Raw genomic sequence first — 14,442 nt, 5'->3', positions numbered from 1 at the left:
GGAGATGGGCCCGGGAGGAATGTCAGAGAGAGTAGAATGACACAGATACACACTCTGCCTGGACACGGACAGTGTAGAAAGTTCAGAGTGAGACCCATTGACTCAGATATATACTGGTCCTGTAGTTGGACCGGGGAGAAAGGTCAGAGAGAGTCCCATTGACTCAACTACACACTTGTCCTGGAGATGGATTGTGGAGAAAGGTCAGCGAGAGGCCCATTGAGCCAGATATACACTGGTCCTCGAGAGGAACTGGGGAGAAAGGTCAGAGAGGTTCCCATTGACTCAGATGCACACTAGTCCTGGCGATGAAATGAGGAGAAAGGTCAGAGATTCCCATTGAATCAAATACACACTGGTCCTGGAGATGGATGGGGAGGAAGGGCAGAGAGACTCCCACTGACTCAGATACACACTGGTCGTGGAGATGGATCGGGGAGAAAGGTCAGAGAGAGTCCCATTGACATAGATACACACTGGCCCTGGAGATGGACTGGGATGAACGTCAGAGAGAGTCCCATTGTCTCAGATAAACACTAGTCCTGGAGATGATCTGCGGAGAAAGTCAGAGATTCTCATTGAAACAGATACACATTGGTCCTGGAGATGGACCGTAATGAATGGTCAGAGAGAGGTCCATTGACTCAGATACGCAGTAGTCCCAGTGATGGACTGGGGAGAAAAGTGTCCCATTGACTCAGATACACACTGGTCATGGAGATGGACTGGGGAGAAAGGTCAGAGTGTTCCATTTTACCCAGATAAACACTGGTCCTGGAGATGGATTGTGGAGAAAGGTCAGAGAGAGCCTCATTGACACAGATACACAGTGGCCCTGCAGGTTGACTGGTGAGAAAATTCAGAGAGAGTTCCATTGACTCAGATACACAGAGGCCTTGTGATGGACTCGGGCGAAATGTCAGAGAGTCCCATTGACTCAGATACACAGTGGTCCTGGTGATGGACTGGGGAGAAAGGTCTGAGAGTCCCATTGACTCAGATGCACAGTGGCATTTGTGATGGACTGGTGAGAAAGGTCAGAGAATCCCATTTTAGCCAGATAAACAATGGTCCTGGAGATGGATCTGGAAGAAAGGTCAGAGAGAGTCCCATTTACTCAGATACACACTGGGCCTGGAAATGGACTAGGGAGAAAGGTCATAGAGAGTCGCATTGACTCAGATACACACTGGTCCTGGAGATGGACCGGGGAGAAAGGTCAGAGAGAGCCTCATTGACGCAGATACACAGTGGTCCTTGTGATGGATTGGGGAGAAAGGTCAGAGAGTTCCACTTTACCCAGATAAACATTGGTCCTGGCGTAGGATCGGGGAGAAAGGTCAGAGAGAGTCCCAGTGACTCAGATACACACTGTTCCAGGAGTTGGATCGGGGAGAAAGCGCATAGAGAGTCCCATTGACTCAGATACGCATTGGTCCTGGAGATGGACTGGGAAGAAAGGCCAGACAGAGTACCATTGACCGAGGTATACACTGGACCTGGAGATGGACTGGGGAGAATAGTCAGATAGAGTCCCTTTGACTCATATATAAACTGGCGCTGCAGGTTGACTGGGGAGAAAAGTGAGAGAGCGACCCATTGACTCAGATACACACTATTCCTGGAGATGGAACGTAGTGAAAGTTCAGAGAGAGTCCTATTGACTCAGATACACAATGGTCATTGAGATGGACTGGGGATAAAGGTGAGGGAGGGTCCCATTGACTCAGATACACACTGATCCTAGAGATGGACCGGGGAGAAAGGTCAGAGAGAGCCTCATTGACGCTGATACACAGTGGTCCTGGAGATGGATTGGGGAGAAAGGTCACAGAGTCCCATTGACTCAGATAAACACTGGTATTGGAGATGGATCAGGGAGAAAGGTCAGGGGGAATCCCATTGACTCAGATACACACTGTTCCAGGAGTTGGACTTGCGAGAATGCGTATGGAGATTTCCATTGCCTCAGATATACACTGGTCCTGGAGATGGCCTGGGAGGAAATGTCAGAGAGAGTCCCATTGACTGAGATCCACACTTGACCTGGAGATGGACTGGGGAGTAAGTTCAGAGCAATTCCCATTGACTCAAATACACATTGGTCCTGGAGATTGACTGCGGAGAATGGTTAGAGAGAGTCTCATTGACTGAGATATACATTGGTCCTGGAGATGTACTGGGGAGAAAGGTCAAAGAGAGTCCCATTGGCTCCTATACACACTGGTCCTGGAGATGAAATCGGGAGAATTTTAAGAGAGTGTCCCGTTGACTCAGATACATAAGAGCATAAGAAATAGGAGCAGGAATAGACCACTTGGCACCTCGAGCCTGCTCCACCATTCAATACGATCATGGCTGATCTTGGGCTCAAAGCTACTTCCCTGTCTGCTCCCCATAACCCTTCACTCCATTATCTTGCAAAAATCTGTCTATCTCCAGCTTAAATGTATTTAATGTCCCAGCTTCCACTGCTCTCTGGGGCAGAGAATTCCACAGATGTACGACCCTCTAAGTGAAGAAACTCCTTCTCCTCTCAGTTCTAAAAGGGCGACCTACATTATGAAACTATGCCCCCTAGTTCTTGATTTCCCCAAGAGGGAAAACATCCTCTCTGCATCTACCTTGTCGAGCCCCCTCAGAATCTTATTTGTTTCCATACGATCACCTCTCATTCTTCTAAACTTCATTGAGTATAGGCCCAACCTGCTCAACCTTTCTTCATATGTCAAACCCCACATCTCAATAATCAACTGAGTGAATCATCTCTGAACTGCCTCCAATGCAAGTATATCCTTCCTTAAATAAGGAGACCAAAACTGCACGCAGTACTCAAGGTGTTGTCTGACCAATTCCCTGTACAGTTGTAGCAGGAATTCCCTACTTACTTACTCCAACCCCCTTGCATTAAAGGCCAACATTCCATTTGCCATTTTGATTACTTGCTGTACGTGCATGCTAACCTTTTGTGTCCCATACATAAGGACTCCCATGTCCCTCTGGACTGTAGCTTTTTGTAATCTCTCTCCATTTATATAATAATTTGCTTTTTTATTTTTCTTGCCAAAGTGGATAACCTTGAACTTTCCCACGTTATACTCCATCTGCTAAATGTTTGCCCACTCACTTAGGCTGTCTATATCCTTTTGCAGATTCTTTGAGTCCTCTGCACAACTTGCTTTCCCACCCATCTTTGTATCATCCACAAACATGGCTACATTAGACTCGGTCCCTTCATCCAAGTCATTAATGAAGATTGTAAATATTTGAGGCCCCAGCACCGATCCCTGTGGCACCGCACTAGTTACCGTTTGCCAACCGGAAAATGACCCATTTATCGCGACTCGCTGCTATATTTTAGTTAGCCAATTTTCTATCCATGCTAATATATTAACCTCAACTCCGTGAGCTATTATCTGATGCAGTAACCTTTTATGTGGCACCTTATCGAATGCCTTCTGGAAATACAATTACACCAAATTCATTGGCTCATCTTTATTCACCCTGCTCGTTACATCATCAAAGAACTCCAGCAATTTGTTAATCATGATTTTCCTTTCATAAAACCAGCTGACACTGCTTGACTATATTATGATTTTCCAAATGCCCCGCTACTGCTTCCTTAATGAAGGAATCCAGCATTTCCCCAATGACAGATGTTAGGCAAACTGGTCTATAGTTTCCTGATTCCTGTCTCCTTCCTTCCTTAAATGTTACATTTGCAGTATTCCAATTCGCTGGGACCTCTCCAGGGTCCAGGGAATTTTGGTATTTTGCAACCAATGCATCCAATCTCTCTGCAGTCACTTATTGTAAGACCCTGGAATGCAAGATATCTGGTCCAGGGGACCTGTCGTCTATTAGTTCCATTATTTTACCAAGTATTTTTCCTTAGTGAAAGTGGTTTACTTTAGTTCCCCCCTCCCTGTGGCCCCTTGATTATCCATTATTTGGATGTTGTTAGTGTCTTCTACCGTGAAGGCAGATACAAATCATTTCTTCGGAGTCTCTGCCATTTCCCCGTTCCCCATTATTAATTCCCCATTCTCATACTCTAAGGGACCAGCGATTACTTTACCTACTCTCTTCCTTCTTATATACCTTTAGAAGCTTTTACTTTCTGTTTTAATATTTCTTGCAAGTTTACTCTCATAATTCATCTTCTCACTCTTAATGATTTTTTTACACAGCTCAGAAAGAGTTCCATTGATTCATACACACTGGTCCTGGAGATAGACTGGGGGAAAAGGTCAGAGCGAATCCCATTGACTCACATACACACTGGTCCAGGAGATGGACCGGGGAGTAAGGTCAGAGAGAGTCTCATTGATTCAGGTACACACTCGTCCTGGAGATGGACCAGGGAGAAAGGCCAGAGAGAGTCCCATTGATGCAAATAAACAATGGTCTTGGAGATGGACAGGGGAGATAGTTCAGAGAGTGTCCCATTGATTCAGGTACACACTCATCCTGGAGATGGACGTGGGTGAATGGTCAGAGAGAGTCCCATTGACTCAGATACACACTGGTCCTGTAGACAGTACAGAAAGTTTACAGGTTAGGCTGGAAATGGTAAGAATTAGACTGGGAGACTTTGACCACCGAGCACAATTACCTAGCATGAAGCCGTGCAATGGGATGTGAAGTGAGATCAGTTTCTGTCTCTATGCACTCAGTCACAGTGAATCTTGTGTTTATTGCAGAGTAAATGTAGTAACAGAGTGCCGATGAAGGTACTGCCATAGATGTTGTGTATATGGACTTTCAAAAGGCATTTGATAAATTGCCACATAATAGATTTGTTTGGAAATTAGAAGTGCATGCTATTAAAGGGATGGTGCTAACGGAGTTTTAATTGGCTGAGGGATGGAAGGCAGAGAGTCGGGAAAATGACTTTTTCTGACAGGTGAGAAGTTTTCATTGGGGTTCCCAGGGGTCGTTATTCAGTCCATTGCCTGTCTTGTATGTATATGACCTGGACTTCGCTACAGGGTGTACAATTTTGAAGTTGCATATGATACAAAACTTGGAAATGTAGTAAACAATGAGCAGCATAGAGGCCAGACTTCACAAGGAAATGTACAGAATGGTGAAATTGTCAAACAAGTGTCAGATGCAATATAATGCACATCAGCGTGAAGTGATGCACTTTGGGAGGAACAACATGAAGAGGCAATATAATTTAAATGGCAGTAGTTTGATGGTGTGCAGTAGCAGAGGGGCCTGGGCATGCATATTCACTAATCTTGTAAGTTAGCAGGATACATTGATAAGGTGTTTAAGAAAGTGTGTGGGATACTTGGCTAAGCAAATAGGGGCATTGAATACATAAACAACAATCATGGTGAACATTTACAAATCACTGTACAATTCTGGGCAATGCACATTGGAAAGGATTTTAAGGCTTTGGAGAGGCTGCTTTGGAGGTTAACTAGGATGATGAGCGATATAATTGCGATTACAGAGACATGGCTGCAGGGTGACCAAATACTAGGATATTTAGGAAGGACAGTCAAATAGGAAATGGATTTCGGGGGCCTTGTTAGTAAAGGATTAAATTAGAGCAATAGTGCGAAAAGATATTGGTTCAGAACATCAAGAAGTAGAATCAGTCTGGATGAAGCTAAGAAGCACCAAGGAGCAGAAAAAATTGCTGGGAGTTGTGTTTAGGCCTCCAAACAGTAGTGGTAATGCAGGGGATGGCATTAAACAGGAAATTAGAGATGCATGTAACAAGGGTACTACAGTAATCATAGATGACTTTAATCTACATATATACTGGGCAAAACAAATTAGCAATAATACTGAGGAGGATGAATTCCAAGAGTGTGTACGAAATGGTTGTTTAGACCAGTACATTGAGGATCCAACTAGGGAACAGGCTATTCCTAGATTTGTTATTGTGTAATTAGAAGGGGTTAATTAATAATCTTGTTGTGCGGTGTCCTTTTCGGAAGATTGACCATAACATGATAGAATTCTTCATTAAGATGGAAAGTGAAGAAGACCAATCCGAAACTATGGTCCAAAATCTAAACAAAGGAAACTACGAAGATTGAGTTGGCTATGATAGATTGGGGAACTTCAATAAAAGGCATGACGGTGGATAGGCAATGGCTAACATTCAAGGAACGAATGCATGAATTGAAACCGTTATTCATTACTTTTTGGTGCAAAAACACAAAATGAAAAGCGACCCAACCATGGCTAACAAAAGAAATTAAGGATAGTATTAAATGCAAAGTGGAGTCAAAAAAAGTTGCCAGGGAATGTAGCAAGCCTTAGGATTGGGAGCAGTTTAGAGTTCAGCAAAAAAGGAGCAAGAGATTCATTAAGAGGGGAAAAATAGAGTATGAGAGTAAACTTGCAAGGAACATAAAAGCGGATTGTAAAAGATTGTACAAGTATGGAAAAAGAAAAAGATTAGTGAAGATAAATGTCGGTCCCTTACATTCAGAAATGGGAGAAATTATAATGGGGAACAAGGAAATGGCAAGCAATTAAACAAATACTTTGGTTCAGTTTTCACAGAAAAGAACACAAATTACTTCCCAGAAATGCTAGGGAACCAAGGGTCTAGTGAGAAGGAGGAATTAAAGGAAATTAGTATTGTAAAAAAAGAGTGCTGGAGAAATTAATGGGACTGAAAACCAATAAATCAACAGGGCCTGGTAATCTGCATCCCAGTGTACTAAAAGAGGTAGCCATGGAAAAAGTGGATGCATTGTTTTTCATCTTCTAAAATTCTATAGATTATGGAACAGTTCCTGCAGATTGGAGGGTTGCAAATGTAACCCCACTATTTTTAAAAAAAGGAGGGAGAGAGATAACAGGGAACTACAACCTAACATCAGTGAAAGGGAAAACGGTAGAGTCTATTATAAAGGATGTGATAACAGGACACTTAGAAAATATCAATGGGATTAGGCAAGGACAACATGGACTTCTGAAAGGGAAATAGATTTTGACAAACCTACTGGAGATTTTGAGGAAGTAACATGTAGAATAGATAAGGGAGAACCAGTGGATGTGGTGTATTTGGATTTTCAGAAGGCCTTCGATAAGTCCCACATGAGAGGTTAGTGTGAAAAATTAAAGCACATGGGATTGGGGTTAATATACTGGCATGGATGGAAAATTGGTTAACAGACAGGAAACAGAGTGTAGGAATAAATGGCTCCTTTTCGGGGTGGCAGGCGGTGACTAGTTGGGTACCACAGGGATCAGTGCTTGGGCCCCAGCTATTCACAATATATATCAATGATTTGGATGAGGGAACCAAATGTAATATTTCCAAGTTTGTTGGCGACATGGAACTAGTTGGGATTGTGAGTTGTGAGGAGGATGCAAAGAGGCTTCAAGGCGATTTAGACAAGATGAATGATTGGGCAAATATATGGCAGATACAGTATAACGTGGATAAATGTGAAGTTAGCCACTTCGGTAGGAAAATTGGAAAGGCAGAGTATTATTTAAATGGTTATAGATTGGAAAATGTTGATGTCCAAAGGGACCTGCGTGTACTTGTACACCAACCACTGAAAGCAAACATGCAGGTGCAGCAAGCAGTTAGGACGGAAAATGGTATTTTGGCCTTCATTGCAAGAGGAATTGAGTACAGGAGCAAGGATGTCTTACTACAGTTATACAGGGTCTTGGTGAAACCACAGCTGGAGTATTGTGTGCACTTTTGGTCTTCTTACCTAAGAAAGGATATACTTGCCATAGAGGAAGTGCAACAAAGGTTCACCAGACTGATTCTTGGGATGGCAGGACTGTCTTATGAGGAGAGATTGTGTCGACTAGGCCTGTATTCACTAGAGTTTAGAAGATTGAGAGGGGATCTTATTGAAACGTATAAAATTCTGACAGGGTTAGACCGACTGGATGCAGGGAGGATGGTTCCCCTGGCTGGGGGTTCTAGAACGAGAGGTCACAGTCTCAGGATACGGGGTAGGACATTTAGAACTGAGATGAGAATAAATTTCTTCACTCAGAGGGTGGTGAACCTGTGGAATTCTCTACCACAGAAGGCTGTGGAGGCTAAATCACTGAATATATTTAAGAAGGAAATTGATAGATTTCTAGGCACAAAAGACGTGAAGGGGTATGGGGAGAGAGTGGGAATATGGTATTCAGGTAGAGGATCAGCCATGATCATATTAAATTGCGGAGCAGGCTCGAAGGCCGAATGGCCTACTCCTGCTCCAGTGTTTCTATGATGCTCGAGGTGAGGTACTTCAGTTATATGGAGAGACACGAGAAGCTGGAATTGCTCCCTTTGATACAGAAGGAGCAAAATGAAAAGGAGAGTAAACTAGGAAGAGATATAAAAACTTTGTAAAATCTCCTGCAGGTATGTTAAATGGAACAGAGTAGCTAATCTAAAATAGTGTCCCTTAGAGTTAGAGACGGGATAAATTATAATGGAGAATAATGAGATGGCAGAGATTGGGGAGAGTCAGCGTCTTTTTTTGAAAGGGTAATCGTGTTTGACATATCTATTAGAGTTTTTGAGGATGTAAGTAGCATTGTAGATAAGGAAGACAATTGGATGCAGTTTATTTGGATTTTCAGAAGCCATTCGATAATGTGCCAAGTAAGAGGTTGTTGCAAAAGATTTGGGAAAATCCATATATTAGCATGGATTGAGGATTTGGAAACCAACAGAAAACAGTGTAGGAATAAACAGGTCATTTTCAGGTTAGCAGGCTGTACCTAGTGGGGTTCCGCCAGGATCAGTGTTTGGGCCGCAGCTATTTACAATCTATATTAATGACTTGGAAGACGGGACCGAGTGCACTGTATCCAGGTTTACTGACTATACAAAGCTAGGTGGGAAAGTGAGCTGTGAGGAGGTCGCAAAAAGGCTGCAATGCAATACAGACAGGTTAGTGAGTGGGTAAGAACATGGCAGATGGAGTATAATGTGGGGAAATGTGCAATTGTCTACTTTGGTAGGAAGAATGGAAAAGCAGAACTAGGGGTCATAGTTTCAGGATAAGGTGTCGGCTATTTAGGCCTGAGATGAGGAGAAATTTCTTCACTCAGAGTGTGGTGAATCTTAGGAATTCGCCACCCCAGAGGTCTTTGGATGTTCAGTCGTTGAGTATATTCAAGAATGACACAGATAGATTTTTCGACATGATGGGATTGAAGGGATATGGGGATAAAGCGGGAAAGTGGAGTTGATGCAGAAGTTCAGCCATGATCACACTGAATGATGAGCAGGCAAGAGGGGCCTTATGGCCTACTCCTGATCATATTTCTGATGTTCTTGGCAGAGAAGAGTATGGGGAGACCCAATAGTGGTATTCAAACAGATTTGTGTTTAGCTAGGGCAAGCAGAAGAATGGTTTCCTCTGGAGAGTGGAATGATAATTAGAGGTCAAAGATTTAAAATAATTTGGAAAAGAGCTAGAGGGGAAATGCAGAGAAATGTTTTTACACAGAGGGTTATTTAGATCTGGAAGCATGGTGGAAGCAGATTCCATTGAACATTCAAAAGGCAATTAGACCTATCCATAAACAGGACTAATTGACAGGGTTATGGAGAAGAAGCCAATTAGACCTATCCATGACCAGGACTAACTTACAGGGTTATGGGGAAGAAGCTGGGGTGTGGCAATAAATTGGACAGCTGTTCTACGAGCCGGCACAGCCACAACGAGTCGCCTGTCCTCCAGTGTTGTAAGATTGGAAGTGATTTTATCTAAGAGGTGACTTCAGTCTGGGGCAGAGCCCAGCAGATATTAACTGTCTCCCCGCCCCCAGCATCAACTCGGAAAGAGCCAACCTTCATGGTGCCCATAATATCGATATTATACTGCGTGATAAGGTACTAACAAACATTGATACCGACTTCAAATAGATTTCATATCCAACTGTCAAAATAAGTAATCTTACAATTCTAACCTGGACTCTGGGTTTACTTAATTATTTCTCATCAGTAAATCCTCTTCTGAATTTCACAATGGCAGTTGAATTAAATGATTATCATTTAAGTATAAACTGATAAAATTATATGTAAATCTTATATTATAATAAAGATTTGTAAAATTAATTCCAATTGATTATTGTGTGTGTTGTGTCTGTATAAAGGTTCTTGGTGGTCTCCTGATCCTGCCTTGCCCGAGGGCCCTTTTTATTAACCTGAGAGCAGCGTTTGCCCCAATAGTTTCTAGATTCATTTCCCTGCTCGATCAACACAACCAACTGATTATTGTGGGGACCTGCTTTTAGCATAAAATAAAAACACTGGCCTAGAAATTCAGTTGGCGCCACGCCAGGGCTTTAGCGCCGGAAATTTAGCGCCGACGCTAAGTCCCCCTGCGAGCGCCAAAAATTCAGTAGCGCCGCGCCCATACGGCTGCCGGCGCTACAGGAGGGTGTCAGCGCCTCGAAATGGGCGCTGACTGCCGCATTGCGGCGCAATTCCGGCGCTGCGGCACCCGATGCGGTGCGGCAGGCTGGGGAAGTGCAGGCCTCCTCCTTCAGTTAAGGAGGAGCTGCCTGCACCCGCCCGCTGGCCGTTGAAATCTTGAAAAAAATGAGCCCGGCACCTCGGAGAAGTGCCGGGCTCGCAGGCCAGACGCATCTGTTCCGCGGGGGGGGGGTTGAGGAGTCCGGGGAGGGAGGTGCGGGCAGGCGGCCGGCGGGAAAGCGGCCGGCCGCCGCGCGACCTTAATGCGCCGGCGCTAACTTGCGTAGGACTCTGCTGAAACATCGTTAGTTGTGGCTGCCACGAGCGAGGCGGCCGCAACTCAATTTCGGCGTTGGGGCCCGTCACCACGGCAACCGGGACGCTGCGCACACCGATGACGTCATCGGTGCCGGCGCAGCGCAACCGGCCTAACGCCGATGGCAGGGCCCCACTGAATTTACAAACCAGCCATAACTCCGGCGCTAGGCCCTCTAGCGCCTCAAATGGGGCGCTAACCCTACTGAATTTTCAGCCCACTGTGTTTTAACCCATCAAACACAGACTGGAGTTTCCAGAATTGTCCTTAATCCACATGTTTTAGCTGATCAGTTGTACAAAGGTGACTGTCAGATATTTCACCATCGAATTCGGTATTGTGTAATTTTAATGGTCACAGTTACAGATTTAGATGGTTTGGGACAATCAGATTTTCAGAGGTGATGGACAATCTTTCTAACAATGACTATTTTATTGATGTATTTCTGTGAATGCGGCGCTGCTTAATGTTCTGTACAGCTGGATCTGGCGGTGCATTCACCAAACCCGCAGTGTTAGGACTGTTGACATAAAAATCCGTTACTGGAATCGCAGCGTCTTTGTTAGAAAAGCTGGCTGAATGTTCAGGGTTAATGTTCTTTACTAAACTCAGAACCTGTGATGTTGGTTTTGTAATTTCCGTGTTCAGTTATTGCGGGTGAGTGATTTCCTCTATTGCCAGGGTAACAAATTGTCAGATCTCAGTGGAAGAGGTGCTGGCTCCAATTTATATCCGAAAGACCATAAAACATTCAGTGTAAACTTTTGTCTATGTACTCGGCAATCCAGGAGTAGTGAAATGTTCTGGATATGAGGAATAAATATTAAAACAATGTTAATACCAGTAAAATAAGATTATAATAGGAACAGGAGGAGACCATTCAGCCCCTCGAACCTGTTCTGTTTCTTACAAATCAACAGTGACTACACTTCAAAAGTACCTGATTGGCTGCAAAGCAATTTGGATCCTCTGCTTGTCAGGAAAGGCGCTAAATAAATTCAAGGCTTTTTTTCCCCACCTTTCAATCGAGCAGGCTCGAGGACCCGTATGGCCTACTCCTGCATTTGTTTGTTATGTACAGATTTCTTCTTATACCATGCTTGATCTGTATCGGAACTCCATCGACCCGCCTTGGTTGCATGACCCTAAATACCCTTGCCTAACAAAAATCTTTCAATCTCAGTTTTGAAATGTTCCAGCCTCAACTGTATTTTGTGGGAAAGATTTCCAGATTTCCACTGCCCTTTGTCTGAAGATGTGCTTGTTGACATCACCCCTAAATGACCTAGCTCAAATTTTAAGGTGATGCCCCCCTTGTTCTTGAATCCACCAACAGAGGAAATAGTTTTACTTTCCACCCTATCAAATCCTTTAATCATTTTAAGCACCTCAAATAGATAACCTCTTCATCTTCTATACTCGAGTGAACACAAGTCTAGTCTGTGCAACCTTTCCTCAATATTTAGCTGTCTAACACCGGTATCATTCTGGTGAATCTGTACTGAACCCCATCGAAGGCCAATATATCCTCCCAGAGGTAAGGTGCCCAGAACTAAATGCAGTACTGCAGATCGGGTCGCACCAGATCTCTGTACAGCTGTAGCATAACTTCCACCCCTTCGTATTCCGGCCCGCTTCAGATAAATGCCGTTTTAATTGTGTTTTGCTTGTACCGCTCTTTTACCTTTTAGTGATTTCCGTAATTGGACCATGAAATCTCTCTGCTCATCCACAGTTCCTAACTTCTCGCCAATATGAAATTATACTGATCTATTTTTCTTGTGTCCAAAGTGGATGGCCTCAACCTTTCCCACGTTGAATTACAGATGCAGCTTTTCCCCATTCGGATAATCTATCTGTGCCCCTTTGCAACTTTCTGCTCCCATTTACACTGTTTATTGTGCCACTTAATAATGTGTCGGCAGCAAGCTGAGATATATGGCTCTCTATTCTTTCATCAGTCATTTATAAATATAGTGGAAAGCTGAGGCCACAGTCCAGATCCCTGGGGGGCTGCAGCTTTCCTCCTGTAAAATGTAGAGAGACACAAAAGTGTCATCAACCGCAGCACTGAACAGGTCAGATATTGAGCTGTGTGTAACAAAAGGAAGGATTTTATTACTGAGAGATGCTGAAGGAGGGAATAGCTGGCAGTCAATACTGGCAACTTTGAAGATAACTGATAACTGATAATTTAGAGCAATGTTGGGAGAATTGTTGGGAACTGAGCAGTGCTGCTGTGGAGAGTGAATGAGCACAGGACAGGCATTTCAGTGAGGGAGCAGGGGGGATAAAGCAGTGAATAAACTAATAACAGGGCAGTGGTTGTCAGATGAGTTTCTACTTCACAACATCAATATTGTTCTCATTTTCTGCCCTGCCAGTGAATGATGGAATGATTGAGAAAGGTGCACAACTGCAAGTAAAAAGGGATTGTAGATTGAGGAGCAACAGCAGGAGAACAAGCACAGGATTTTGAGAGCACCAACCAGAGAGAACTCTTCCGATTCAAAGAGCTTCCACAGATCGACTGGGGAGACAGTTAAGATAAAGTTCCACTGACTCAGATACACACTGGCCCTGGAGATGGCTGGGGAAGAAAGATCAGAGAGAGTCCCAGTGACTCCAATACACACTGGTCCTGGAGATCGACCCAGGGAAATGTCAGAGAGAGTTCCATTGACTCTGATACACACTGGTCCTGGAGATGGACTGGGCTGAAAGGTCAGAGAGAGTCCCATTGACTCAGATACACACTGACGCTGTAGGTGGGCTGGGGAGAAATCTCAGAGAGAGTCCCATTGACTCAGATAAACAACGTTCATGGAGATGGACTGCGGAGAATGGTCTGAGTGAGTCCCACTGACTATTACACACAGTGGTCCAGGAGATAGTCCGGGGAGAAAGGTCAGAGAGAGACACAATGACTAAGATACACACTGGCCCTGCAGATGGACTGGGGAGAAAGGTCAGAGAGAGTCCCATTGACTTAGATGCACATTGGTCCTGGAGATGGACCGGGGATAAATGTAAGAGAGAGCTCCGTTGACTCAGATTCACACTGGTCCTGGAGATGTATCGGAGAAAGTTCAAAGAGCGTCCCATTGAATCAGTTACACACTGGTTCTAGAGATGGACTGCGGTGAAATGACAGAGAGAGTCACATTGACACAGATACAAACTGATGCTGTAGATGGACTGGTGAGAAAGAGCAGATAGAGTCCCATTGATTCAGATGCACACTGGTCATGGAGATGGACTTGGGGAGAAAGGTCGGAGTCCCATTGACTCAGATGTACACTTGCCCTGGAGATGGACTGAGGAGAATGTTCAGAGAAAGTCCCATTGGCTCAGATACAAAATGGTCCAGGAGATGGATTGTGCAAAATGTCAGAGAGTCCCCTTGACTCAGATACACACTGGTCCTGCAGCTGCACCGTGGAGAATGGTCAGAAAGAGTCCCATTGACTCAGATACACATTAAACCTGGAGCTGGTTTGGAGAGAATGTTCACAGAGAGTCCCATTGACTCAGATACACACTGGTCCTGGAGATGGACTGTGTTTAATGGTCAGAGAGATCATTGATGCAGATGCACACTGGCCCTGGAGATGGACTGGGAAGAATGGTCAGGGAGAGTCCCATTGACTCAGATACACACTGGTCCTGGAGATGGACTGTAGAAAATGTCAGAGAGTCCCAT

Source organism: Somniosus microcephalus, unplaced genomic scaffold, assembly GCF_052327205.1.
Source record: "Somniosus microcephalus isolate GS21.2 unplaced genomic scaffold, FLI_Smic_1.0 unresolved_chr2, whole genome shotgun sequence".
In the NCBI taxonomy this organism is placed as follows: domain Eukaryota; kingdom Metazoa; phylum Chordata; class Chondrichthyes; order Squaliformes; family Somniosidae; genus Somniosus; species Somniosus microcephalus.
Note: the sequence above shows the minus strand (reverse complement) of the source record.